Source organism: Gymnogyps californianus, chromosome 4 (assembly GCF_018139145.2).
Source record: "Gymnogyps californianus isolate 813 chromosome 4, ASM1813914v2, whole genome shotgun sequence".
NCBI lineage: Eukaryota > Metazoa > Chordata > Aves > Accipitriformes > Cathartidae > Gymnogyps > Gymnogyps californianus.
In genome coordinates, this window is record NC_059474.1 from 26,426,616 (window position 1) to 26,452,238 (window position 25,623).

Genomic DNA, 25,623 nt, shown 5'->3' on the forward strand with positions numbered 1-25,623 from the left:
AATCCTATCTGGTGGGTTAGGAAAGCACTTGTCTTCCTAATAATAGCTATGCTCTTGAAAGCTCCTGCTTTGCAGAACCAGGTGGTGGAGTGTGGTCCTTCAGTATTAAATTTTTTAAGTCATAGTCATATAGGTCAAGAGGGGGGAAAAAAAGCTTAATTACTTGTTTTCAACTCTAGCATTTAGCCAGTTTTTGATATCTGGCAGGTTGCTTCCTAATTGTGAATGCTTCCCTCCTCCCCCCCCCCCCCCGCATTTATTTTTTCAATGATACACATTTTTTCCTGCAATACAGCAGTTCCTCTGAACTCAGTAAAAATCAAACCCTGGAAAATAATTTTTTGTCCTCAGTTTTGCACAGAAGCTGTCTCTCTTAGCTTTTTGACTTTTGGTATTGGTCCTTGTTTCCGGTCGTCTTTCCTCTTTGTCTGTCTGTTGATTCTCTCACACATGCAGTTGCACACAGCTCCTCCAGTTAAAATTATAGCCTCTAAGTTTGCTGCACTGGATCTTCACAGATATCCCTGAGGTTTCTAATTAAGCTTTGCAGTATAATGTGTCTTTGATAACAGCACCTAATTGTTTTAACTACCTATTTTTAGAAAAGAATTGGTATTTTTTACATCTGCTGTAAATTGAGAACTGTGGTTACATTCACCTGAGTCAAAGGTGGGTTTCTTCACAATGTGGGTTGCCATAATGAAAGAGCTCCAAAAAGTATCCCATTCCAGAGGGTATTTGCAGTGAAATTACTTTCATCTAAGAATAGACCAAGAAGCGTGTTTTGTCCTGAAAACAGGGACTTACGTGTGTCTCCCGTGATCTACATTGACAAAGCAAATCTGTAAAAGGGTGGAGGAGGACTTGTGTGTATTATCTCATGAAGACGATCAGCTGGACATACAAAGGGCTTCCTTGGAAAAGATAAGAGTCCCACGACTCGCTGACTTTTCGTGGAATACCACCAGTTCTGAATAAAGGGAAGGACCAAATACTGTATGGATGATATACTCCTTTGAAACTGATCCCTAGCCATAATCTAAGTGTTATTTTGCTCTGGTTTTCATAAGGAGGGCTTTCTCCTGTGCTGTCTGAAAGTGTCCTTATTCTGAGTCATACTTGGAGATAGGGCAGTTATACTTGCCACTGGACTTTTGTGGTATCAAGGCACGGTCAGAAATGACAAGGATTGTCATTGTCAATATATTTAAGCCATTGTGGAAAAGTGTATACTTGCGAATACACTGGTAATTTACAAAATACTGTATTGACAGAACAATTGCACTTGTTTCCTTTGCCTGCAAGTGAAGTAAAATCAATTTATTGGCACCTGCATATTGGTGATTTCATAGGAGAATTTTTAGAAGCCTCCTTGATCCATTGCTAGTTTTGAGCATTCAGAAACGGAAGTCACAGCAGCCTACTCCGTGCCATCTATCTACCTCCTTTCTAGCTGCTCTCTATTATGATCACTTGTCACCATTCACTCCATAATTACATTCTCAAGGTTATTTCCATCTCTACTCTTGATGTGTCCAAAGCACATACATTTACACCTATTCATTTCTGACAACCAAGTCTACTTTTCTCCAATAATATATTTAATATGAACATTTATCATCTTTTCTGCCCAGGAGATATGCCAGGGTCTTCGCTTGCACCACATCTCAAAAGCTTCAATTTTCTTCCTGTCACTATCAATAATTTCTCAGAATTCACATTCATAAGTTGCTACAGCGAAAAATTAAGCATTTCACCAGTCAAATCTTTCTACATTTTGAGGTGAAATGTTTTTTTCAGGCTTTTATAAAGGAAGCCATGGATGGATCAACTGTTCTTCAAATTTTTCCAGTTTCTGTTGGACAGGTTCTGATTGGATAAATTTCATCCCAGGTAACTGAATTTATGAACAGTCTCTGTAGCTGGACCATTAAGCATGAAGTTAGCTTATATTCTATTTTTATTAATTAAGTTATTTATGGCACACTCAAGAATAGCCTGTATTTTTCATTAGCCTTTTATTGGCTCTCTAATACTTGCTGCACAGCAGAAGCAGTTGTGACAAAGAGCGTTACGTTGTCAGCCGAAGGTCACTTAAAAGGAGTCCATTTCAAATTCAGCTTTTCCATTCTGTAAAGTCCTTCCCAGATTTTTTTTTTTTACCAGCCAGGCTTTAAGGAAATCTGCAGTTGTAATAGTAGCGTATGGCTCTATGTTTGCTTGGTATCTTTTCAAATAACAAGGCAGATTTGGGGAATTTCTGAGTGTATGGGACTGCTTAGAGGAAATACCACCAAGGAAATTAGGAAAGTTTGGTTATACATTTAGCCCACAGTGGCTGCCTATTGGAGGGAAGACAGTATGAGCAGAGTCTCTCCCTCTGCCCCATTAGATGAGAATTGTCCTATGATCTGTTAAAAAATGAGAACGTGTGGTACTAACAAATTTGATTAAGAGGCTCCTTCGTGAAAAGTCAATTTTATTTGTGATGCTGCTGTTCCTAATTTTTTCACAGCTATAATGTCTGCTGCTCGCAGTAAAGAAAAGAATTATATGAAACTTTACAAATGAATATGAACTTGGAATTTACCATTATGGTCAAAGAAAGATGTTTGATGAATGGATGTGCAGTCTCCGAGCTGTACTGTAATGATGGGGTCATTTCATGATGATGGATAGGTATGTGGTGTACTATTCAGAGGCTTAAAAAAGGGTTGCATTTATCAAACTCAGGGAGGCTTCAAAGTGTTTGGGTATGACTGAGCCATAGAATCATTACAGTATGCCTTTGAACAAAGTCAGGAAATATATTGATCATATAGGTTTATGCTGCTAGGAAAGCAACTAATGATGATTCAATCAATGTATTTTGTGGACAGCTTGAGGGGATAATCATTAAAACATTACACCACTACACCATTTGGGAACTTGAATATGAAAGTTGGAATTTCAAACCCTTGTAAAGAACAATTTGCATTTGAATTTACAAAATAAAATTACTTCTTTGGATTGTGCAGCTCCGGTCACTTCATCCTTACGATTCTACTTCAGTTAATGCACTGGATGTTTGTATCCACGCAGGTCATCAGCCAGCATGACAGAGGAGCACACTGACAACATAGTGATCCAGCAGCAGGGAATACTGAGTATCAGTGGAAGAAGATTTTCTTAAATTCAGGATATGTGGCAGCAGAGAAGGTAATTAAGGTTATTTGAGCCAGCACTTGAATCAGTATTTAACAAAGCGGTCAATGAATTGGTGTCTTAAAGAGAGGACAGAATATCAGGTATTGAGTAGACAAAGTGAGAATTAGGCTAGACAAGGCAAGAGCAAATATAGAAATGAGAACAGCATAGTCTTGACAAACGTGAATGCTTAGTAATACAAAAGCTGTGTTCACAAGAGTCAGATTTCTAACCAGAAATTCTCCATGATGGAATATAAAAAAGTCCATGATAGTAGAGTGATTGCTGAAGGTGATGATATTAAATGCCAGCAGAGGGATTACTGCTTGTAAAGTAGACTGATAGGTATCCACTTACAATTTCACCAGCATCTAATACCACTATTTATATCCTATCTGAATTTGGCAAGGCAGCTCATGTGTACTCTGTGTAATATACTATAACTACACTGTATCAAGCACATAAACACTTGCTTTCTTAAGTATATCTCTGTACTGTTCTTTTTATCTTCCAGACACTGCATACTTATACCTAATCATTTATATTTTCAGGGAAGTGCATGCTAAAATTGTAAACTTCCTTTATCTGAGACCATTAAAAAGGCAGACAAAGACTTTTAGCCAGCATGTGAACATTTAAGTCACTACTTTAGATGTACTCGGTTTTTGGTTATGGAATGCCATTGATCTATATTTAATCAATATTTTTTAAACTTCAAGATCTGCTCAGCAGCCACCTCTAATCCAGCACATGGAGAAGAAAACTTGAGTGAACCAGTTTTTTCATCCATTTTCGGTATCATTTAGCTTGACACTGCCAGGATGCACTCTGTTAGGCTTGTATCCTTGCTTCAAAAACTGTAACAATATGTTCTCTCACACAGCTTCATAGTAAAGAAGATTTAAATGAAAAAATATGTTGACAAGTCTATCTGATTCTGAATATAATCAGAGAGAACAGAACAATGTTACTTCTAGGGGAGAAAAACTTTATCTAGCAATAGATCCTTAAACCCTCTAAGGAAGCAGCTTCATATAGCAGTTAAGAAATAACACTAAAGGATGTACACAAATGCTGGCATAATCTATGAATAAAAAACCCCAAGGGCTTTATAGTTTCCTGAATTTAAGCAAATTTGCAGTAATATTTAGCCTGTTTTACCAAACCCTTATTTTGGTGTTTGTCTCTGTGCTCCTTTCTAAAAGGTTTGTCCCTTGGCCCATTGCCAGATATGAGAAATGGGAACACAAGAAAAGGTATGAATGAACAGGAGAAATGGGAGGAACAAAGATGAACACGTGTGGTAGAGAATCTGCAGCTGGCTGAGCATTACGGAGTTTCACGTGAGCAAACAAAAAAATGCGGAGATAGAAGGTCAAATAAATAGCCCTGAATGAATTGCAAGTATATTTTAAATATCATTATTTATGATCAGTAAGTACAATTTTGCCAAATTCAAGCTGGAGAAGCCAAATTCTGAGAACAGTATGATTAAATGTTCTGTGATATATCTTAAAACTAGTTACACCGACAGTTCATATTTACTTAATATAAAGGCTCCTTTCAAATTCGATTTTGGCTTTGCATATTTGGAAGCTAAAAAAAAAATCTTTTCTGCAACTAGCTGAACAATCTTGCAAGATTTTTAAAAAACAAAGCATACTATTAAAAATCAAAGTTAAAAAGGAGATTGTTGTGGATTTCTTTTGCCCCCTGTTTACACATGAAGGGGAGTTCCAGGTCAACTGGAGAGCTACATCAAAATATATTGAGAGCTTTTGTTTCTGCGTGCATATGTCCTGCCTCCTGTTTTGATGCTGCAATGGTTAGTAAATGTCTTCTTGCTCAGCCCGGGGAAGAACATATGTGTGACAGTGGCTGCAGTTGCACTTGGGAGTGACACAACCTGCCATCCACAAAGGGGAGAACCTGACAGTATAGAGTGTTGAAAGGTAAATGAAACAAGCCTGAATTATGGAAGTGTTGTTTGTTTTCTATTTAAATCCTAATAATAGGTTTAAACATAATCCAGATAGGGATGTACTTCTATGTGCCTTTGATCACTGCTGAATTTGAAAAGTAGATGTATAACCATCAACAATTAGGAGAGTCCAAAAACATTTGCCTTTAAGAGTCATCAGAGTCACAAACTGCATAATGCTGCTGAGGAAAATAATTACCAACATGTGTATGGATGAGGGAAAAATTGGCAATTTGTTCTACTGAGTACTTAACCTTGTCATTTTCTACTCTTCAGTACTGTGTAGTATATATAGTTTATTTTTCGTATGTGGAAAATAGGCAAGTTGATAACAAACGCTGATGTAAAGAAAAAATTCTTACTTGGTTTTGAGGTACGTATTGTTCTCTCCTAACCATCACCACTGCACAGCAGAAGAAATCACAGCTCAGAAATTGAAGAACTACATAGAAAATATGAACTACTCCCATTTCAATGTTCTTTTAAGTTAGCGTGTTCTTTCTTCCAGGTTTTGGGGAATGTAAACAGAGGAATAAAGTAACTGAAAAGGTTCAGCGTTTGATCATCTATTTGGAGAAAGCTTAAACATGTTTTCATGCTGGTTGTATCAACTGTTTTCAGGTTTTTGTTTGTTTTTTAGTAAGTTGTCTATTACAGATGGGCCCAGATCCAAATTGCACAACCTCTGCTCCATTCTGAATTGTGTGTGTGAGCTAAATCTGGTTACAGATACCAATCTGAATGTCATGAGCTAGGGCAGGGTGGGGTGGAGCTTGCGTTAAGATCTGACTCCCTCGTTCTCTGGACTTGGAATTGGCATGAATTTGGCAGGTCTGAGCTAACTGATTTCTATCTAGTCCTCAAATAAATCGGAAACTGTAGACTGTCCTGTTACAAGGAGTGACTGTCATTTTATGTCTCTGAAACTGTAAGGTGGTCCTTAGCTGCCTGTGGCTTTCTAAATTTGAGTTTCTTTTGTTGCTGGTGTTATTCACTGGGAAAGAATGTGGCCCCATTTCCAGTGACAGAGGGTGTGAAATGTTAAAAAGTAGAAGTGATAGGTGGATTTTAAAGGGACAAAACCAAAAAAGAGGTCAGAATTTACAGGAAAGCAAAAGAAGGCCTTGTTCCCCATTCACCAGCGACCAAATAGCCGTGGAGTTGGTTTCCTATTTAAATAATTAGGTTCTAGCATGTGACAGTTATGAAGAATCACATACTGAACAAAGGATTTCCTTAAAAAAAAAAAAATAGTAGTCTATACAGCTGTTTTTACATGCACATCACTCTGTTCCCGTCCCCCATCTCCTAGGCTTCTTGTTTCAGCATAAGACATGCAGCATACACGTTATTCAAGTTTAGAAACTAGTTAGTGAAATTTAATTCATAAATGAGTACTAGTGGGTTTAGACCATAACAAGTTCCCTAATTTATTTTTATAAGCAGTTGGAGTAATTTGCAGATGTTTGTGACAGAGGTCAAGTGCAAGGGTTGCTGTAGCTAGCCAGCTTTTGTGTAACAAATGGTGAGTGAGGAAAATTGACACTAAACAGGACACCTGTAAGATACTTACATATTGTAGACTTTTGAAGCCATTGAGTTGTGGTATCAGAAAATTTTGTAAAACACGCAAGTCTGGATAGGATCTGTAGTTGGAAATAAGGCTTCTGTGAAACTGTTCGGGGAAAGAAAATAGATTTTTATATTGTTTTAATCTTCTGTTAATTGAAGGTCAGGCACTGTGAGGTAAACAGATTCATAAATCACTTATGATTGGCAAGCAATTAACTTCTGGTAAATTAATTGTACAGACTGGAGTGGAGTCTGTCTTGACAGGTAAAAGCATTTGTTCATTCAAGTGACATTAATAGATGATTGAAACTTGCATAAAATTCAGGCTTGTACTTAACGTTAGATCTACTTGGAAATCCATTCTGCAGCAAGGTCCAATGTTTTAAGAATTTCTGAATCGGAGAAAACAATAGACATCCCAAAACTTCCAGTAGAATGAAAGTGCTGGGTTTTATTTAGAATCTCTGAAAAGTTTTAATGATTTTTTTTTCCCAGTATTTTAGTAAGGTGAAATGGACTGGTAACCTTTAACATCACAAAACCCATAAAATATGAAAATGTATACACTATAAGAAGCCAAAATTTTACTCGAAATAATATTACATAGTCAAAAGAAAACAATAACTGATAGCTTTTTTTTCTTTTCTTTATAATGTCAAATTGACTTTTTCAATAAATGGTTTGTTTTCAAGTGTTTAATTCTGCATCTCAGCATGACTTGGTCACATTTAGTAAACTTGGGAATTAATATATTTGAGGAAATGCATCTGTTTTGCTCTAAGGAAAACAGTTACTTTAGGTGATACAGAATACCTTAATGTGATAAAATCCTAATACGAGCAAGGTAGTTTGTATTTTTTTACATGCTATTGCAGTGAAGGTAAACAGGTAGGAACATAAGATTATTTTAACCCTCTAATACATATAATATGATATTGTTCCAACTAAAAGAAACAAACTTCTTTCCCTTTCTGCCTCTGCCCTATTTTTTCCTTAGTGAAGACAAAGTCCAACATAGGATGATTCAGATTCAGTAGCTATCACTTAAGTTAGGGATTTGAATCTAGATAAGATATCCCAGGAGAAGCTCAGCCGCCCAAGAAAATAAAACGCTAAAGTCCCACTGCAAATTCTTGAATGATGTTAGTTCTGTCTTAACCTAGAAGATTTTAGCCCAGTTCAAAATCAGTGCAATTTCTTCTGCAGCTGTGGCTGTCCTCTTAACAACTGCCTGAAGGCAGTTACCTTGCAGATTGGAAACCTGGAGATTTTCTGTCCTCGGGCAGTTTTGTTCTTACAGCTCTGGCTTTACCAATGAATGGAGGCCATTAATGATACTGTTCCTTGGAAACGCTTTCTTTCTTGATCGGCATATGACAATTGTTTTGTAAAAAACAGTAAGTAAACTTTCACATCTTGGTCAAATTCCAGTTCACATAACAGCACTCTGCTTACAGAGTTCCTACAATTTCAACTGGATAGTAACTGTTAACCTACTCTGTGGTATTGCATGGTGTAGTTAAACAGCTGTTGCATTGTTTGAGAGGTGGTCTCAGCTAACTGATGTATAAAGTGGATCCCCCATGGTTTGTTTTTTTTTTTTACAAGACATTTTGGGTATGGTAAAAGTTACAGAAGTGTCAAACATTATTCATTTTTTTTCTGTTAAGCTTGGTCTAATTACTGCAGTGATATAAATTAAATCTGATTTTTTAAAATAATACAGATGTGCAGTTTTACCGCTAGCCTTGTTCTTAGACCATGTCTTAAATACACTGATCTCTAACATCTCTGATATTAAATTTGCTATGGGTTAGGATCAATGCAGTTTAAAAAAATAAAGGCAGTGATATTCAACAGATAAAAACATGACAGTTACAATGAAAGTCAGCTTATTACTTTTTATCATGTGCCAAGGAGGCATATTAAGCATCGTTTGTTTTTCCTTTCTGCAGTTTAAACATATCAGGATGGATTTTTGATATCCATGAAATTTGACATATCAGACTGATAAAAATAGCATAGCAGAGAACATCCAATACAGGAATCAGATTCACCACAAATCAAAACTGAAGTGTGAGCTTATTCCAAATTCAGAAGGTCCTTGTAGCAGTGAGGCTTCTGTCAGCTGTATCAGCATGACCTCATTCTTTACCTGCAGAGAAGACACAATTAAGTATAATTCTTTACTTCTTGGATTACAGCATTTATTGTCATCATCTCTTTGCATCTCCTTTCCAAAAACCCAAGCATCTTTGTAGTTTGTATGTTCTGGCGATGTTTAGTATATCAGGTATAATAAGCAAATTTTATTTCTGTTCTGCAATATATCTGGAGTATGTCATTAAAGTACAAGTACTTTAAATGAAGACTAGTAATATGCTGCTTTAGAATGCCTTTAAATGAGAATTTGAAAATTTACAACTATTAACGTTCAGTAACCTTATAAATTCCTTTGATAGTTTACTGATGGGTAGGTGAATCAAAGTACTGATTTGTTAAGTAACTTCTCAATTCATTAGTGGTAATGCTGGAATTAGTGTGTCCTGCTCACCTAAAAACGTGATCCTATTGAAACCAGCAGAATTTTTGCTATTGTCTTCAGTGGGGCAAAAATTGCCCCATGATCTAGATTTTTGCTTCTTCTAAATACTATTTTTTCCCCATTTAAAGTAATGCTGAAATAGAACCCTGTATAAAGGGAATTAAGGCATTATTTTAATATAGGTGTAGTAAAAATGTACTATTTGGAATGAAAAAATGTATATGTGAGTTAACTAACATTGCTGCAGTGATACCAACCTGTTTCTACAGTTAACTACGGAATCAATAGCTATATGGAACAGAAGATCAGTATACTTCAAGTATAGAAGCCAGATGTGGAGTTCCTTTATAGAGATAAAACACCACAATTCACTATGCATTTGACTTAATGTGGAGAGGGGTGGAGCAGAAAAGACAGTCATGTGAGTTATTCTACAAACATTTATTTTTATAAAAATTCTATCCTTCCCCCCACCCCCTTTTTTTTTTTACTTAAGGAATTAAATTTCTACTTTGGAAATCAAATTCTGGCTGAGGGAAGAGTTATCTTTTGTAGGAACACAAGCTCCAAGATCTTGGACAAAGTAATATTAACTGGAGACACAGACATTCCAAGAAGCCAAGTGAAACATCTTAAATCAGCATTAAGGTAAATCTATTTAAAAAAAAAAAAAGGGAAAAGCTAACAGTTTTTATTTCCCCCAATGGTAAATGAAACCTAAAGCTGGCAACAGAATGTGGAAGGCTCCTTAGGAAGAGGAAGGGTTATAGCATGGAGGGACTGAATCAACTTTTACGAAAACGGTTTCTGCAGGAACTAGATGAGGGCTCTTTTCATCTGTTGTTTCTGAAGGAAGGAAAAATCCATGATAATTTGGGGCTTTGATTGCATATATTAATGGTCCAAAGCAAAATTCTGAATAATGATAAAAACTATACCCTAAGTTCCTGGAAAGATAACATATTTCAGATTTACTGCAGGCAGGCATGAATTTTTAATGCACCCTAATTTCTCAGGCATTTTCCTACAGTAATTATTGTATTGTAAGTAAAAATAAGTCTTTAAAACTGACAAAGTTAAACATGGCTTTCTTGCCACACCAGAGTGTTCTTCAAACCAAAAGTTTAGCTGCAAATTGTTCTTGCAAATCAAAATCTAATCTAATCTTTTTTAACTGTAGAGCCTCAAAGACAATTTGACCATAGAAGAAAGGAAATCACAATTTGCTGAGTAGACTTAGGCTGTATATAATCAGAAACATTAAAAGGGACTGACATTTCCTTGTTTTTTATGGCCGAACTCTGGTAATAATACTATTTTAATGTGATTTATAACATAAGCAAGAACATAATAAAGTATTTTTACTTTGAGAAGGCAGCATTGTAGAAACTAAAATGGAAAATCTGTTGTTAAAGCATTCAGTGAAGACCAGACTAAACACTTGAGCCAAACAGCACAGATTACACGCTGTATGTTCAAGCCACTCCAAGTAAAAAAAAGCCAACTGTAGACATAAGGAGAGACGAAGGAATGAAAAAACCCAACAAAACAATAGCAGATAATAGGTGATTATTGTGTTATGTTTGAAAAAGTTGTGTGAAAACTCAAAAAAAAAAGGACACACATACTCTAAAGAACCTCTATTACAGTGATGATAATTATCTAGATACCAAAATCCCTCCTATTTAAAGTGTTAACTGTGGTAGCGACAAATCCGCCAGTACCCAAATTAGTCTGGCATTTTCATGGTGTCAAATACTGTAATATGTACAACTGGCAAAGAACAACATAGTTTCATGCATCAAGTGCCAGCAGCAACACCCCACTACCAGTGCAGTGGGGCTGTCAGACTCGAGCATACTGAAAACCTCTCTTCCTCTTTTTTGGCAACCTTAAAAATATAAAGACACAGTCATTAGACTGGAATTTACAGGACCTATGTTTCCAAACGTATGATTAACACATTACCAGCATCACACCCTGAAAGAAAAACGATTTTGTTTCTGGTACTTGTCCAGACACTGAACACATGAAGTAAGGGAACAGTTCCCGGTACATGCATGAAATCATCACTTGACAGCACACGCACACACACAAATTCTGATCAAGGCTTTTCCTCCACATTTTTGGACATGTACAATAGCAGTGTATTGAATAGTTATTTATATTCCTTTTGTGAGTCATGGCAAGAGACAGCTTTTTTGAAACTTAACAGCACATCCTCTGGATGAGTATGTATACGCTTTACATATTGTATTAGAAATGTAAATGTTTGTCCTTATTTAAATACTGCACACCATATAACTACAAGATAAGCACTGAAATAGCAAAGTGATAGGCAAACTAGCAATGCCTAAATCAATTTAATTGCTAAAACATTAAATGCTTTGAATACTAATTCCAAAATTTCTAACATTCCTTTTATTGCGAAATATATACAATCGTACATATAAAACCTATTTGCCTTTCCGTTGCTGTGCTACCAAATAGGCAGTACTTTGGGAATGTGATCCTACAAGGTCTAGAGAAATTACTCTGAGCACCCTTCTGCAGTTTTCACAAGACAACTATAGTGAGCTACCCATGCATAATTAGTTCACCTTAAAACCAGCTATTATTTTTGCACTTGCTTATTCTTTATTGGCTTTAAAACTAAAGTTACATCTCTAATGCAAACAGGTCGGTCCTGGTGGCAGAGGGAAAGACTTTCCAGGCCCTAGAAGGAAGCAGCAGTGGGAGTACGAGTGACTGAGACACAAAGCTGGCCGCGACTTCTTGGTCTTTCTTGTGAAGCATGTAAGATTAGGTGCTAAATAAGCAGTGCTTTAGTAGTCTGCTGAAGGCCACTTCTCGTTTCCCTCTTTGAAGGAAAACGAAGGACAAATGAGGCTCGGGGATGCCACCTCATCCTTGAATGGGATGAATCACAATGTGAGGGACCTTCGGGCTGGGAGACAACCTTGCTCCCCTCAGGGGGAAATGCTTCTCCCCTTTCACAGGAGTGTCGCTGCTTCTGTTCCCTAGGAAGATCACAGTGGGGCACCTCCAGCCAACGTCCTCCTGAGGCATTGTGCCCTGATGGGAGGCGGTTGAATACAGATGGTGGGGAGGTATCTCAAGACAATGAGGCGTAGGAAGGCACCCATCTCCTTCTGGGAATCAGATGAACAAGCAGGAAGAAGTGGAGACCCTGCCTATTATCTTGCTCGGACAGGCAGGGAGACAGAGCTGACAAGGATGCCTATGGCTATGTAATGAAGTCTTATTCTTAGAAATCACTTAGAAATTACTTTGTCAGTAATTTTCCACCTATATTTTAATGCTTGTTTGTTGACCATGAAGTTGCTCAGATCAACAAACTTCTATAAAATTACAGAAAACTTTCCCAGTAGAACCTCCTCATCTTGAGTGTTGGGTGGTTTTTTTTTATTATTATTTTAAGAGCTTTGCCCCTTTTCTTGTGTTGATAAATTCAAACCTCTTGTTCAGGTGCCTAGTTCCCTTCACGGTGGCTTCACTGCAGTTCTAATTTAAGAGCTGCTTATCATCATCTCCGTCTGTCAGGAGCATGTCTCTCTTCCCTTTCATCTTTCCATAATCTTCCATTGTCCATCTCCATCAGATGTCTGTTGCTTGTTGCAGATAACGAAGCCCTCTCCTCATCAGTTGCTCCTCTATTCTGTTGCAGCTCATAACCTCCACTGTAATGACTGATGCCAGATCCCACCAGACTCTCCTCAGCTTCCTTAAAAACTCTTCATCTCGTCTGCTGCTTACAAGCCATTTCTCCTCCAGCATCAGCCCGCAGATCCACTGCATCATTCTGGACTGTAGGAGCTTTCTATTCTGCTGCGACGTTAGCAATTGCTTGGTAAAACAGGGCAGCGGCACAAGAAATTAAACATTCATCCTTTTTGTTACAAATTTGAAACCTGTCACTACATGGCTAATGGATTTCACTGTACTCTTCTCGACCTCTGTCATCTTTGAACTCACCTACGTCCTGTAACCAGCAACATGCCCTCTACAGGCAAGGTCTGTCTTTTCACACTGGTTTTCCCATACCGGTAAAGCATATAGTTACCCTTTTCGAAGGTGAACACCTGAAGCTGTATCGGCAGTCAAGTTTTATCGGTAACCACTGGAAAAGGTGGCGAGGGCCGCCTCCCGGGGAGGAGAGATGCCCTCAGCCAGGCCGGGCCTCAGCTGGCAGGAGGCGGCCCCCCCCCGCTCCCGAGTCTCTTCTTTTCCTTCCGAAATGACCCCGTCGCAGGGCGGGGGCAGGTGCCGGCGAGCCCCCGGAGGACGCCAGAGGCAGGTCGCCGCCGGCAGCCGCTGCCCGCCCGCCCCAGCCGCCCGGGGCACCCGAGGCCGGGAGCGGCCGCTGCCCCCGCCCACCGCAGGCCCGGCCTCCGAGGCGGCCCCTCACGACGCGGCGGCGGGTGCGGCCTGGCGAGGCGCGCCGGAGCGGGAGCCGGCCGGGGCGGCGCTGCGGGCCCCGGGCGGGCAGGGGGAGGAGGGCGGCGCGGAGCGGAGCGGCGCCTCCTCCCGGGCTGTTCTTCCCCGGCCGGACGGAGAGCGGCACTGTGTCCCCGCGGCGCACGCTCCGCCGGAGCCTCCCCCTCTCCCCGGCCGCCGCCGCGCAGCTCCCCAGTCCCTGCGTCCGCCGCCGGCGGAAGCGAGCGAGCCGAGCGGCGGGAGGTAAAGGCTGGCGGGGTCTGGCGCGAAGCGGCGGGACCGGGGAGGAGCCTCGCCCTCCCCCTGCTCCCGATAGGGCGCGGGGTCCGCGCTGTTCGCCGGGGCCCCCGCCATCGCGGGGGCGGGGAGGCGGCCGGCCCCCGCGGCGGCTGCGGACAGCCTTCCCCCCCGCCGCGTCCCCGTATCGCGGCAGGCCCGGTGGCGCTGAGGGGCCTGTCCCCCGGCGTCACTGGAGAGGAGTTGCCTGCGGGTGGGAGGAGATGCAAGCGGGGCGGGTGCTGCGCGGCGGGCCCGCCCGCCAGCCGGGGGTCGGCCACGGGTCATGGGCCCCCGCTAGCAGCCCCCCTGCGCGGGGAGGGGGCCGGGGGAGCGTTGTCTCTAGCGGCGGGTGAGCCCTTCCGCCGCCGGGCTGAGGCCGCCGCTCGGGCCTGCCCTCCCCAGGGGCCTTCCTGTGGGCCTCGCGGCTGGAGCTGCCGCTGCGTCGCCGCTCCCCGCCGTTGTTGTGAACGCTACGGGCGCTCCTCAGCGTCAGGTGTCGGCTGCCTGCCCTGTCCCGCCGGTGGCCCTTCCTCGCCCATCACCGCGTAAGCGCCCTCGGCGGCAACCGAGATGCCCGGCCTTCCTCTCAGAAACACTGACTCCGGCCCTGGCCCCGGCAGTCCCGGGGAGAGCCGCGGCCCCGGCCTGCCCAGCCGGCAGCTGTGGCCTGTGTGGCGGCACCGGCCGCTGGAGGAAGGGTCAGGGCTGGCAATTCGGTGGAAACGCTTCGCTCGTTTGTCCCGAGCAAACGATGTGGAGTGCCCGTGAACTTCAAGCATGTCGCGAAGAGTAGAGCCCCGCAAGATAAATTCACCCCGTGCAAAATGAAATTAAAAGATTTTTAGTACTTCAGGGGGTCGTTCGTTTTGAACAGTTGAGAACCGCTGAAACGTGTTTATAGTGTGGTTATTTAGGTTGTGTCCTTCATAGCGTAGTATTCCCACGTGCTTTGGACACGGTCTGCAGTTTTGCTGATCAAGTGCCATAAGGTCACTGGGGCTTTGGAGAAGCCTGACTTCAAAGGAGAGGAAGAAACTATTTACTATTACTTCTCTTAACTCTTGTTCTAAATGACTAAGAACAGTTTGACTCTTAAGAGACACTTAAAATGTTTTTATACGGCATCTTGACAAAGTTTAGTATGCATCTCAAGTCTTTCAGTAGGACCTTGCAGTGAAAAGATGAGAATAATTCATATAGAACTTAAGCAAAAAATCTCCAAAAGTATTTTCGATATTTCAGGTAAAGCAGAAGAACAGAGAAGATAATCGGGTTGCTTTTCATCCATTTCGCCTTCACTGGAATAAAAGCTTTAGATAACATGTCTTGGGATGTGATTGGAGAGCCGAAGGTTGAGATATAAACCTGAAGCAAATTACAGAAGGGCAGAAAAATTTAAGTATGGTATATGTTTGTAAGCATGAGAGTTTTAGCCCTGATTCATCTGGGTATAGTCACCATGACTAGGGCAGGGCTTGCTTGTGTCATGTGTTTACAGCACTTTCAAGTTGCGATAGTTTGTGTTCCTGTAGATTATGTGAAGAGCTTGTGAAGGAAATTTAACATCATCAAAGCACATCTTAAAAATCCTTTAATTTCTTCTTCATAGGCTTTCTCCTGTTGTGTTTTGGTTTGGTTTTGTTTTGTTTTTAACTGTGGAGTTGCCCTGTATTTTTTTTTGTGGTCTTGTGTACGCTTTTTTTTTTTAAGAACTCTCCCTCTATTGTATCAACATTAATGCATTTCAGCTGGGGAAGGCACTGATGTAGAGGGAAGCGAGGTTCTTAGTGTTGCCAGTGTGAAAGGGCAATAGTACCTGACAAAAATGTTAGCCTAGGCATGGTGTTAGGAAACATCCATGATATACTTACTTAAAGTGAAACAGCTGTATTGTTACCTGTGACCTTGTCCATTTTACAAAAGAGAATTATGTTGTCTTGAATTAGTGTATAAATATGTTGTAATAGGGACTTTGGGGGATTGTAGTTCTGAGGTGTTGCATGGTGTCTTGTCTTTCACTCATACCTGTGTACTGATCTCTAGTCTATGCTAAACGGCTGACATAATCAGTCTAATTATTATTTTAAATAGAGTTCTTCTGTGTATGTGAATTTAGCTCTAGTTAAAGTTCCTGAATTATTAATCCTTGATTTTTAGGACGTTGCTGCCTTTGTTTTTCTTACAGAGGCTTTGCTACTATAAAAATGTCAGTAGGGTGTTAATTAGTTGTCAGTTACACTGCCTCTCAGAATTAGGTAAGGCCGATATTTTCTCCTGAATCCAGCTGTGGTTATGGAAGAGGTTAAGTTTTCCAGCTGTTTCTTCTCACGGGTCTGCTGGGGATTTTTGATCTACCGGTGAGTTGGTTTATGTAACTGATCTGTGTTCCATCTCAAAAATTGCCTGTGTTAACTCAAACCACCATTTAAAACTATTTAAATGGACCTGGCTGATGTTTTTTACAGTCATATAAGGTGAACTCATGTGAACTACTTTCTAAAGGTAAATGACAGGTTTAAGTCTCTATCAAGTAAGTAATGACAGTCATTTGAAAGCCGTAAACTTTTTGTTGATGTAACTAGATCAGGATGAGGTCATCTATCTGTGGTTTAAGCTGAAAATAGTTTTTATCTTTTTAATGGCTCTGTAATGGCTGTGTGTGTGCGCTGTGTTCAGCTGGCCTAGTGGCTTCAGCAATGGAAGTGCATTTGAAAGTATGAAGTAGATATAATGCCCTGATAGGTCTGTGTAATGTAGTTTCCAGCCTAGGACCTGATATGTGATTTTATTTTTTTTTCCCCCAGAAAATATTTAGGATGACTGTATGAATAAGCTATTCACATTCCTGTCTTGCTTTCTTTTTGTGATTTGGTTTCTTGCTTTCTTTTTTAAGTTGTAATTGTATGATGTAACTTGAATCAGTGTGAGTTGGCTAAGTGTATTATGTGTCACTATAGTGTGTTCCTGTTTGGGAAATTCTGGAGTGGTTCTCATGTTGCTGTTGTATGTGGACCACCAGCAAAGTTCATGAACTACTTTATATTCTCTTTCTAACCTGACTCCTCAGCTTCCTGATGTGGCCGCTACTGTTCTGAGGTCACTGGTTAATAGATAACACCTTGGTGAAAAATCTGGCTTATGTTCCAGTGCGCCTTATGCTCTGGCAGTCATGATCTTCTCATCAGTCTCCTGTTCTTGCAAGTGCTTTCTGCAAACCTGAACGCATCTTCATTTTGTTTCTGTATTTGAGCCCATGCTGAAGTTCAAAAATTTCTTGTGCTTCAGCTTTGTGCCAGTGTGCAACAAACCTTCATTTAGAGTCACAGAACTGAAAACTGTATGAGGCTGTTAGGAGGGAAGTGGCAGCTGGGGATCACCAGAGTGCAACACCGTATGCATCACGGACTTGAAGGTTTTAAGCAGAGCTTCAAGTAGGAAGAGATCATACTGCAGAAAGTTGGCCAGACAGTGCTGCTTTTGGGTTGTTCAGTGTATCACACACAAGGAAAAGATGTGAAGCTGAGAAGCCTTTGTATGTGGAAGCACCAGAACCAAGACCTGGTCACATTGCAGAAGCCCTGTTAGGTGTTTACATAGGTGTGAAGATTCATGCTCTGGAGTCTGAGTCTTTAACAGCCACTTCCCTTTGTTCCCAGCTGCATTAGAATTGCAGCATCATCTATAAGAAGAAAGTAAACTTGTCTTCATTTGCATCAACAGCTAAAGCAAGCCAAGATTTGGGGAAGTACCATTTGCATTTATTGCCAGCCCTGACTGCTGCCAGTGCAGAAAACTCTAAATAAGTATTCTTTTAATGTTCCACTTTTCCTTCCTGCACAATGCCACCTGCATGTGTGTGCTCATAATAATAAGCATCACCTGTGATCTTCAGTAATACTCCTCTTTTACAGTATCTTCTCATCTTGATGGAACCAGTCCTTTTGCTGCTGCCCTTTTGCTGGCTTTCCAAGCACTAAAATAAATGCTCATGCTTTGGCCAGGTCTCAGTCACAGAAAAAAAAACCAACAAAAAAAATCCTTAAGAAACAGGAAACAGTACCATACCAGAATATAGCAGTATTAAAAGTAACCTCATTAGGAGAGTCTTGCTCAGCTTTATAGTGTTATATTTTCCTTTTTTTATCAGCCTCAAATATTTTGTGCATTAGACTATATCATCCTTCTTAGCTAAATATTGCCAGAGTTGCAATTTATAAAAGATTACAAGCTACTTCCAGCAACTCAGAGAGGTACCAAGTCTTGGAATTATAAGATCCAGGCACTGCTGCCTGTATGAAGGCTTTTCAGAGACAGGTATGAAAGTTCATCTGGAGAGGATGTGAAAGGAAATTCTGTTGTGCTGAGGAACTGTAATTCTGCAGAGACGTGTTAGTTTTATTCACTGCCCTTCCGCCTGACTTTTGGACAGTCTGGAAATGTGGTGTGGGCAAGTCGCAGCTCCATCTGGCAGGAGTTCTCTTTTCTCTTTCCAAATACGTCTGTCTCTCTCTCACTGTTTTATAATGTGGAGCAGGAATACAATCTAAAGCAGTAGTACTGATTGCACGTGTGAAACTTCAGAAGCACCACCATAACCACAAGTCTGGTCTCCTTCGTTGCAGCCTGGTATGTTGCTCTGGGGACTGGGCATAGGTCACAGCAAAGCAGCCGAGCTACATGGAGTCTGCACTGGGGAGAGCCCAAGTAGCCTGAGAGCTCTGCCTCGTGGAAGATCTCCCCTCAAAGCTGAGTTCGGCATGGGCATGGGTAACCCTTACTTCAGCATGCTCGAGAAGGGCTGTGAGCTGTATGGGAGGCTACCAAAGAACGTAGGAGGGAAGCTATAAAAGGATCTGATATCTGTAAGCTCTCCTAGGGCTGGAAAGACATTTTACAGATACTCTTCTTGTTTTCTGGAAAAAAAACCCCAAAACCAATCAAGCAACAACCCTCTCCACCTAAACAAGGAAAACAACTGCTTGTTGATTTTTCTAGCTTGTCAGGCTGCATGTCTGCACACTCCGTAATCCCAAGGCCACTTTTTTTTTTGCCACATCCCAAGCTTTGACCTTCAGCACACAGCAAAAGGCAGGTGAGTACAAAAGTAGTTCTTACCAAGCAGACCTGGTGCTGGAGAATGCGCTTACTGGTGGCTCTCCTCCTCCTACCTCACTGCTGTAATCATGTGCACCCAGCAGGAGATCTGCCTGTCTTTGAGAGAGTGCCTTTCTGGGAGCTTGTGCTCACCTGTATGGACAACCTCTAGCAAAAGCAGCTTCCTGGCTTAAAAGGAAACCGTGTGATGTGGGTTCGACAGCTTCTGTCACCTGTCAAACACCAGCTGACTGCCACTGCAGGTTGACTTCTCCTCGTGATGTGGCATGTGGAGAAGAGCCTTTGAGTCCTTAGTGAACAGGGCTCTGCTCTTCCTGAAAGTTGTATTTACTTCCTCAGCATCTACTTCGGATGTGTTTGTGCTGGTTTTGTACTCTTGAACTGTGTGTGTAGTTGATGGACAAGTTTTTGTTTTGTCCTCAAAGCAAGATTTATTTTTTGCAGTTGCTTCAAAAGAATCTGTCTCTGGTCCAGGCCATACACAAGGCTTAAAAATCACAAAACTGGAAAAAACCCCTAGCAGAGCAGATTGCATAAAGCAAGTGTATTGAGACGTATGTGTCAGTGTCTTGCACTTTGACAGAATTTGATGTGAAAAAGAGGACCTTAAACTGTTGAAATAGCCAAAGCCCTTGGAACAACCAGTGTTGTTGGAACAACCAGGAATAACACTGAGTGGGAGAAGGAAAAGAGCAGAAAAGATGCCTGAAGTGTTTTTAAAAGCGCTTTGTCTCTAGCTGGGTATAGATTTTCACATTAAATAAAAAAGCGTTTAGGTGGCCGGTTCTGTTGCTGACTGCTGGCAGAAATGGAAGAATGCAAAAGGCTCCCAAACTGTCTCCTTTGCTACTCTTACGCTTATTGAGAAAAATCTACTGGAACGCATTTTCTTTTTTCTTCCCTTTTTTACCTTCTGGTTTTTAGAGAGGGGACTCAAATGTTGTCCAAAAAGAAAAGCTTGTTGTATAAATACAACTAGAGAGTACAACGATTTCGTCTCAGTCTGATTTCATTGGCTGCTTTCTTCTCTTGCGCTTGTATTTAAATACTTAATTGTTTTGCTCCATTTATGAGACTTCAAAGTGCAAGTGAACAAATGTGGAAATAACCTTTGTATTTTAATGCATGTGTTAGTAGAACCTGATTCAGAAAGCAGAAATCTGAGTAGTGGAAATAATGTAGCATTACACTGTTACCAGGTAGACTTCAGCCTTTTCGTTCTGTTCTAGGCTGAATTTATATTCAGAGATGAAATGTTCTGTAAAATTGCTGAATGGCTTTTCAGCCTTTCCTGGTGTGGTTTTTGTGAAGCCATGTGTTTGAGAGTGGGATGAATAGCTTTCTCTGCCTGCGACCTGTCCTTTACCTTGTGAATTTGGATTCTCATCGTCAAGTTCTTGCTTACCTGAAGTGCTCTGTATGTTTTGATGGCAATTCTTAATGCTTTGGAGCAGCGGAATGAGGTTACATGCAAAATGGGAGACGGGTTTCTCCTATCTCTTGTGAAGACTGCTGTAAAGTAATTGAGCCATCAACCTGCCATGTTAGGAGTGCGAGAGAATATTTGTTCAGCATTCTTTACCTGATTTAGGTGTGTATGCTCATAGTTTTTTGGGGTTTTGTTGGTGTTTTTTTTGGTTTTTTTTTGTTTTTTAATTTATTTTAATTTGATTGAAAGCACAAGACTTGACAGGAAAGTGAGCTCGAGGCTAATATGTACACTGGAATTTTAGGTCAGGCTTTGAGTAGACCTAACATCTTCAGTGTGTACACAGTGTATTAGGAGTTTGCAGCCGCTTCGATGAACGGAAGTGCAGTTTTTTAGCATCGATAAGACATTGCAAATTAGTAGTGTGAGTAACATGTTCTGATTTTGATGTACCAGGTTTTCTTTGCCTAACTCCCCACATGATGGAACGAATCTTTTCTTGACCAGCATGGATATATAGACCTTTTCAAGATGGTTAAGAACTGTGGTGAAGAACCAAGTGGAATGACAAGTGAGGAAACTTACTTTTATTCCTAACTAATTCTGCTGCCATTATGTTATTTCTTTACCTGATGTAAGTCAGCTTTTTTAGATGAGGAGTCAGTAGCTGAAATCAAGTAGGTATTCTTATCCTTAGGAAAACTTATTTTTGAGTTCAACTTGGCATGTTGGGTACTTTGTCAGTAAAATGTTAGCTGTGCTTAATCTACTGAAAACAATTATGTGTATTTCTCAGTGTTAAAACTTTGTTTAAAGTTGTATGGTCTGTGAGCAAAATATCAATTTTAATTTGTGTTCTGATCATTCCTTTGTCAGGAGGGAGCATCCACTTCTGCTGACATCTAATTTGTATGTTTGAAAGCATGGTTTCCTGACAGGAGAGTACATTATATTTTTTAACAGCAGATCTTTATTAAATGTGCCATCAGTGGTGGTTTTGGAAAGATGAGAAGGGACCCACTGCGGGGCAACTCAGTGAAGCTGAAAATGTAAGTTCTGTGCTATTACTATTTTATTTTAATTACAAATACAGATTTTTTTTTTTTTTTTGCAGCCTCCAGCGTGTCAGTATCTATGTGTGTGTGTGTTTTTTAAAAGCCAGAAGATTCAAATGAACATTACATGATAAATATTTTTTGTAGTTTGAAATTAAAAAATTGTTTAAACCCCCCCCAAACCAACCAACCAAACAAACAAAAAAACCCAACCCCAAAATCAACCTCTTTTATATGTATGGAGCTAACTTCCTTAAATTGATCAGAGAAATTTAAAAATATGTACAAATCAGGCAGCTTTGGTCATATTGGTTGAATGTTACATTGTGTCAAGGCTGGAGACTTCCTTTGTCCTTAAAGCAAGAGAAGTAATATTGATAACTTATTTGTCATTTGAACTTGATCACAGTTAAACCAGAAACGTCCTGTGCTGCTGAATGCTTCTAGTAAACCTTGAATAGTGGTTAGAATATTTTTCTGGTGTGTTTGCTTAAAAAATAAGTTCTCATAATGACTTTGGAAAATTATGTTTACTGCTGATTGTTTCCCAATGCAGTATCTCTGATTTAAAGTGCTTTGTGAATACTTTTGGTATCAACTATCTAACTCACCTAAAAAGTGGTTTAGTATATTTCTTCCTTTATTCTGTGTGTCTGTCTGTTCTTGAATACTACCTGTTTCCTTCTCTTCCTATATTTGAGATTATATATGTAATAGGACTTGCAGTCAGTTCACTCTACTCAAGAATTTTGACACATCTTGAAAATGCAAGCTACCATGTGTGGTTTCTAAGAAGACATCCCAGTGTAAAAGACGTATGAGATGTGTCAGGCCTTCATCAGATCTTTATTCAGCAACTGCATATACATTTTCATATTACACTGAAAATGAAACAATAATGCACATCTCAAGCCTGAGCCTTATGTTGTTTTTCCAGAAATTTTAGAATAGTCAGATGCTGCCTAATACTGTTTTATAGTAGCTTTTGTCTGATTTTGTAAAAATACAGTTCTTCAACAATATATAGCAGTTCTTAGAAAGCAGGGGGGAATTTGTAGCTTTTGCTATGGAAAACAAAAGATGTTTAGCTGGACAAATTTAATGTAGCCTCAGTGTAAACATGACTCGTGCCTTTTAGCTTAATTTTAGAAAAGGCAATTGTAGCCTGATTTTTTTAAAATTTCTTCAAAGTTCTAGGAGAATTCTTCACAGCAAGTTTGCTGATATAGCAGTACTGGTTAGCAATGTGATGGCTTGTGTATGACAAGTCTATGTTAGCAATTATTTCCTAACATAAAGGAAATCTTAGATCTTTTAAAAATAACAGATTTGGTTTTGGAGGGTCTTGGGGATTTTTTTCTCCCCCTTAGATTTTTGTTTGGATGGTTTAAATGTTTTGAATTCTTTAGGTTATGTGTCATAAGAAAGAGGACACTTTGAATTTTTCTAAGGACAACTTACAATTAAGTTAAAGTAAAGTTACAATTTGCTTTACCTATGTTGGAGCCTGGAGAGGGTTTGTGTGGTTTGGTTTTTTTTTTTTTTTACATTTTTTTCCCCTTAATGGGAGGAGTCTGACCAGGATGACTATACTCCCGCTATTTTGGATTAATTTCTTCTATGGACAATTGTATTAATGACAACAAAAATGGAACCTTTTGGAACATGTGTCTGCAAGGGAATTCCTTTGCAGTAAGTACAGTGATTTAAATTCACTCCATGCTTTATGGAAGAATTTTCTTATATGTTTTCCTGAGACTGTAATGCTTCATCAGTTAGTTTATCAGTTTAGGTATGAGAGTGCAAAAAATGGAGAGGGAGGAGGGGAAAAAATTACATATTTTTCCTCTTCTGTATAACTGACAGACACTTTATATTTATTGGAAACGTTAGTCATCTTTCTTTCTTTCCCCTAGGGAATTACAAACACATTCTTAGAACCAGTTTATGAAACAATTGGTTTTCCTTTCACTGGAAAGGAAAGTTGAATGTTGTTAGTAAGATGCTGGGATTGAGACTTGAGATCTCGGTCCATCCTCTTGCTGTGCCAGGTCAGCCACTTCTCTACACTTCATTGTTCTGTCTGTCAAACAGAAAAGAAAAATGTGTTGTGTTAGGTTGATTACGTTGGTGCCTGCCTGTTTCTGTAGTGACTGGCTTGCCTGTAATGGATGCTGATCTTTGGCTACGTGTGTCTGTGCCCACAGAATGTCTGTGATACATCCATCCACCTCCTTAGGGGTAGCAGTACTGGAACAGGCAACACCTGAGGCTCATAGTCTACCATCAGAAATAAACTCTGGCCAGCTAGAAAGATGATGATGTTAAAGCGCCCTGACCTGACAAGTCTACTTTTTCTCTTATAGGTTGGTAGAGTTTGAAAATTATCTTATTTTGTAGAGAATGCCGGTATCTTAATATCTCTCTTATTTGTAAGATTGCTTAATTTGGAAGGTAATTTTCATAGGGGCAGATTTTTGTACGTATGCTTCTGTGTGGTAGTTGAATTACATTGGGAGGAGATCCTTAATGTCAGGAGATGTGTATTTCTGAAGAACTGTGAGTGAGGAGGTGCTTGTGGATTTTGTTTTGCTTTGTTTTTAAAGGTGAATTGTTTTTACAATACAGGAGTATTGTTTTTCATCAGTGCTGAAATGAAACAGCTGTTTGCTCTAATTGGCTGTGTGTCAAACAGCAGTACCCAGAACTGACTAGTAAACCTCCGAGTATATTGCAGCCTCTAGCTAATTGTCTAGAATTCCCTTTCAGTGTGTTCAGCACAGCCCTGCTCTTCTAAATCATTATGTTATTAGAACTCCATTTTCATCTTGGGAGGAAAAAAACCCCTCATCCACAGCAAACTACAGACTTATTGGTTCTGGATAACATAATATGAATGAATATAGCTGACCTGCAAGTCTGGCTATTGGGTTATTCAAAATTACTTCCGTTTTCATAGTAAACTAATTTTCAAAAAGAGAAACTTGAATATCTGAAAAGGCAAGTCCCTAGATAAAATCCTCTGTAAAGTTCAGCGCATGCTCTTAAAAGCAAGTGAAAATTATTACTTTCAGTTGAGTGTGTTAGTATTATCGCCTATGTAATACAGTACAGCGTGCTTTGTATGTGCGCAGGCATCTATTTTTATATACTTTTATTGTGCTTGGTAATATCAACAGAAGATACTGCCCAGGAATCTGTCCAGGAATTTCATTGAAAATATTGTGGTAAACAAAGGAGATTCTGTCAAAATATCTGTCTGCAATACTGGCCATGGTAAATGCCTTATTTAAATGAAATCCTGGGCAATGCTGATCTGTCTTTTTGATAGGTTGAACAATTTCTACAACTTTACTAAGACTTTAGATGGAGAGATGGGACAAAATGTGGATCTGTGCATTGCCTTAGCATACGTTGGTGTAGTGGGAGTCACCAAGGTTTTGATCTGTGTGTAAGTTCTGAGGTGACCGATGTCTTTTTCCTCCTGCCTTCTTTTCCCTTCTGCGATAAACAGTTTAGGCCTCAATAATCCTGAAGCAATGCACTGTAAAGTCGCTGATTGAGATTCATGCAGACTGAAGTGTGTGGCTTCATTAGGTCATTAGAGTAAGGCATCCTAATACATAGTGGGATACACAGCCTAATGCAGGAAATACTTCACTGTAGGCTATTCCCTTCCCAATGTAAGGCAATCGATTGTTCAAAGTCCTAGCTACAGAGCATGTTTTTCAGCAGCAGGTCCTTACAGGATTGATCATTGTAAGAGAGTTGGATTAAAACATTGACAACACTTGGAGTGTTCTGCTTAAAGTCTCTCGGTGCTCAGTAATGTCAAGGTGCATGAATACCTTTCTCCCTTGCAGAATCTTTTCTTTGTCACTGAACCTGTTTTAGTGAGTGTCATGGTTTAACCCCAGCCAGCAACTAAGCACCACACAGCTGCCCCACCCTCCTCCATCCCAGTGGGATGGGGAGGAGGATCAGGGAAAAAAGTAAAACTCGT

General features: G+C 40.1%; 1 protein-coding gene and 1 long non-coding RNA gene across 2 annotated transcripts in view; both read left to right on the forward strand.

Annotated features, from left to right (window-relative positions):
- Positions 1-9,856: 9,856 nt before the first annotated feature.
- On the forward strand, positions 9,857-13,051 carry LOC127016293 (uncharacterized). Its single transcript, XR_007766468.1, has 3 exons — positions 9,857-9,932; positions 11,964-12,080; positions 12,973-13,051. It is a non-coding gene; the product is annotated as an uncharacterized LOC127016293 (long non-coding RNA).
- A 906-nt stretch (positions 13,052-13,957) lies between these two features.
- N4BP2 (NEDD4 binding protein 2) overlaps positions 13,958-25,623 on the forward strand; it is a 42,441-nt gene continuing 30,775 nt past the window's right edge. The window contains exons 1-3 of the mRNA XM_050896680.1: positions 13,958-13,985; positions 21,022-21,136; positions 21,442-21,614. The gene's annotated coding sequence lies outside the window, so the exon portion shown is untranslated. The remainder of the gene's footprint in view (positions 13,986-21,021; positions 21,137-21,441; positions 21,615-25,623) is intronic.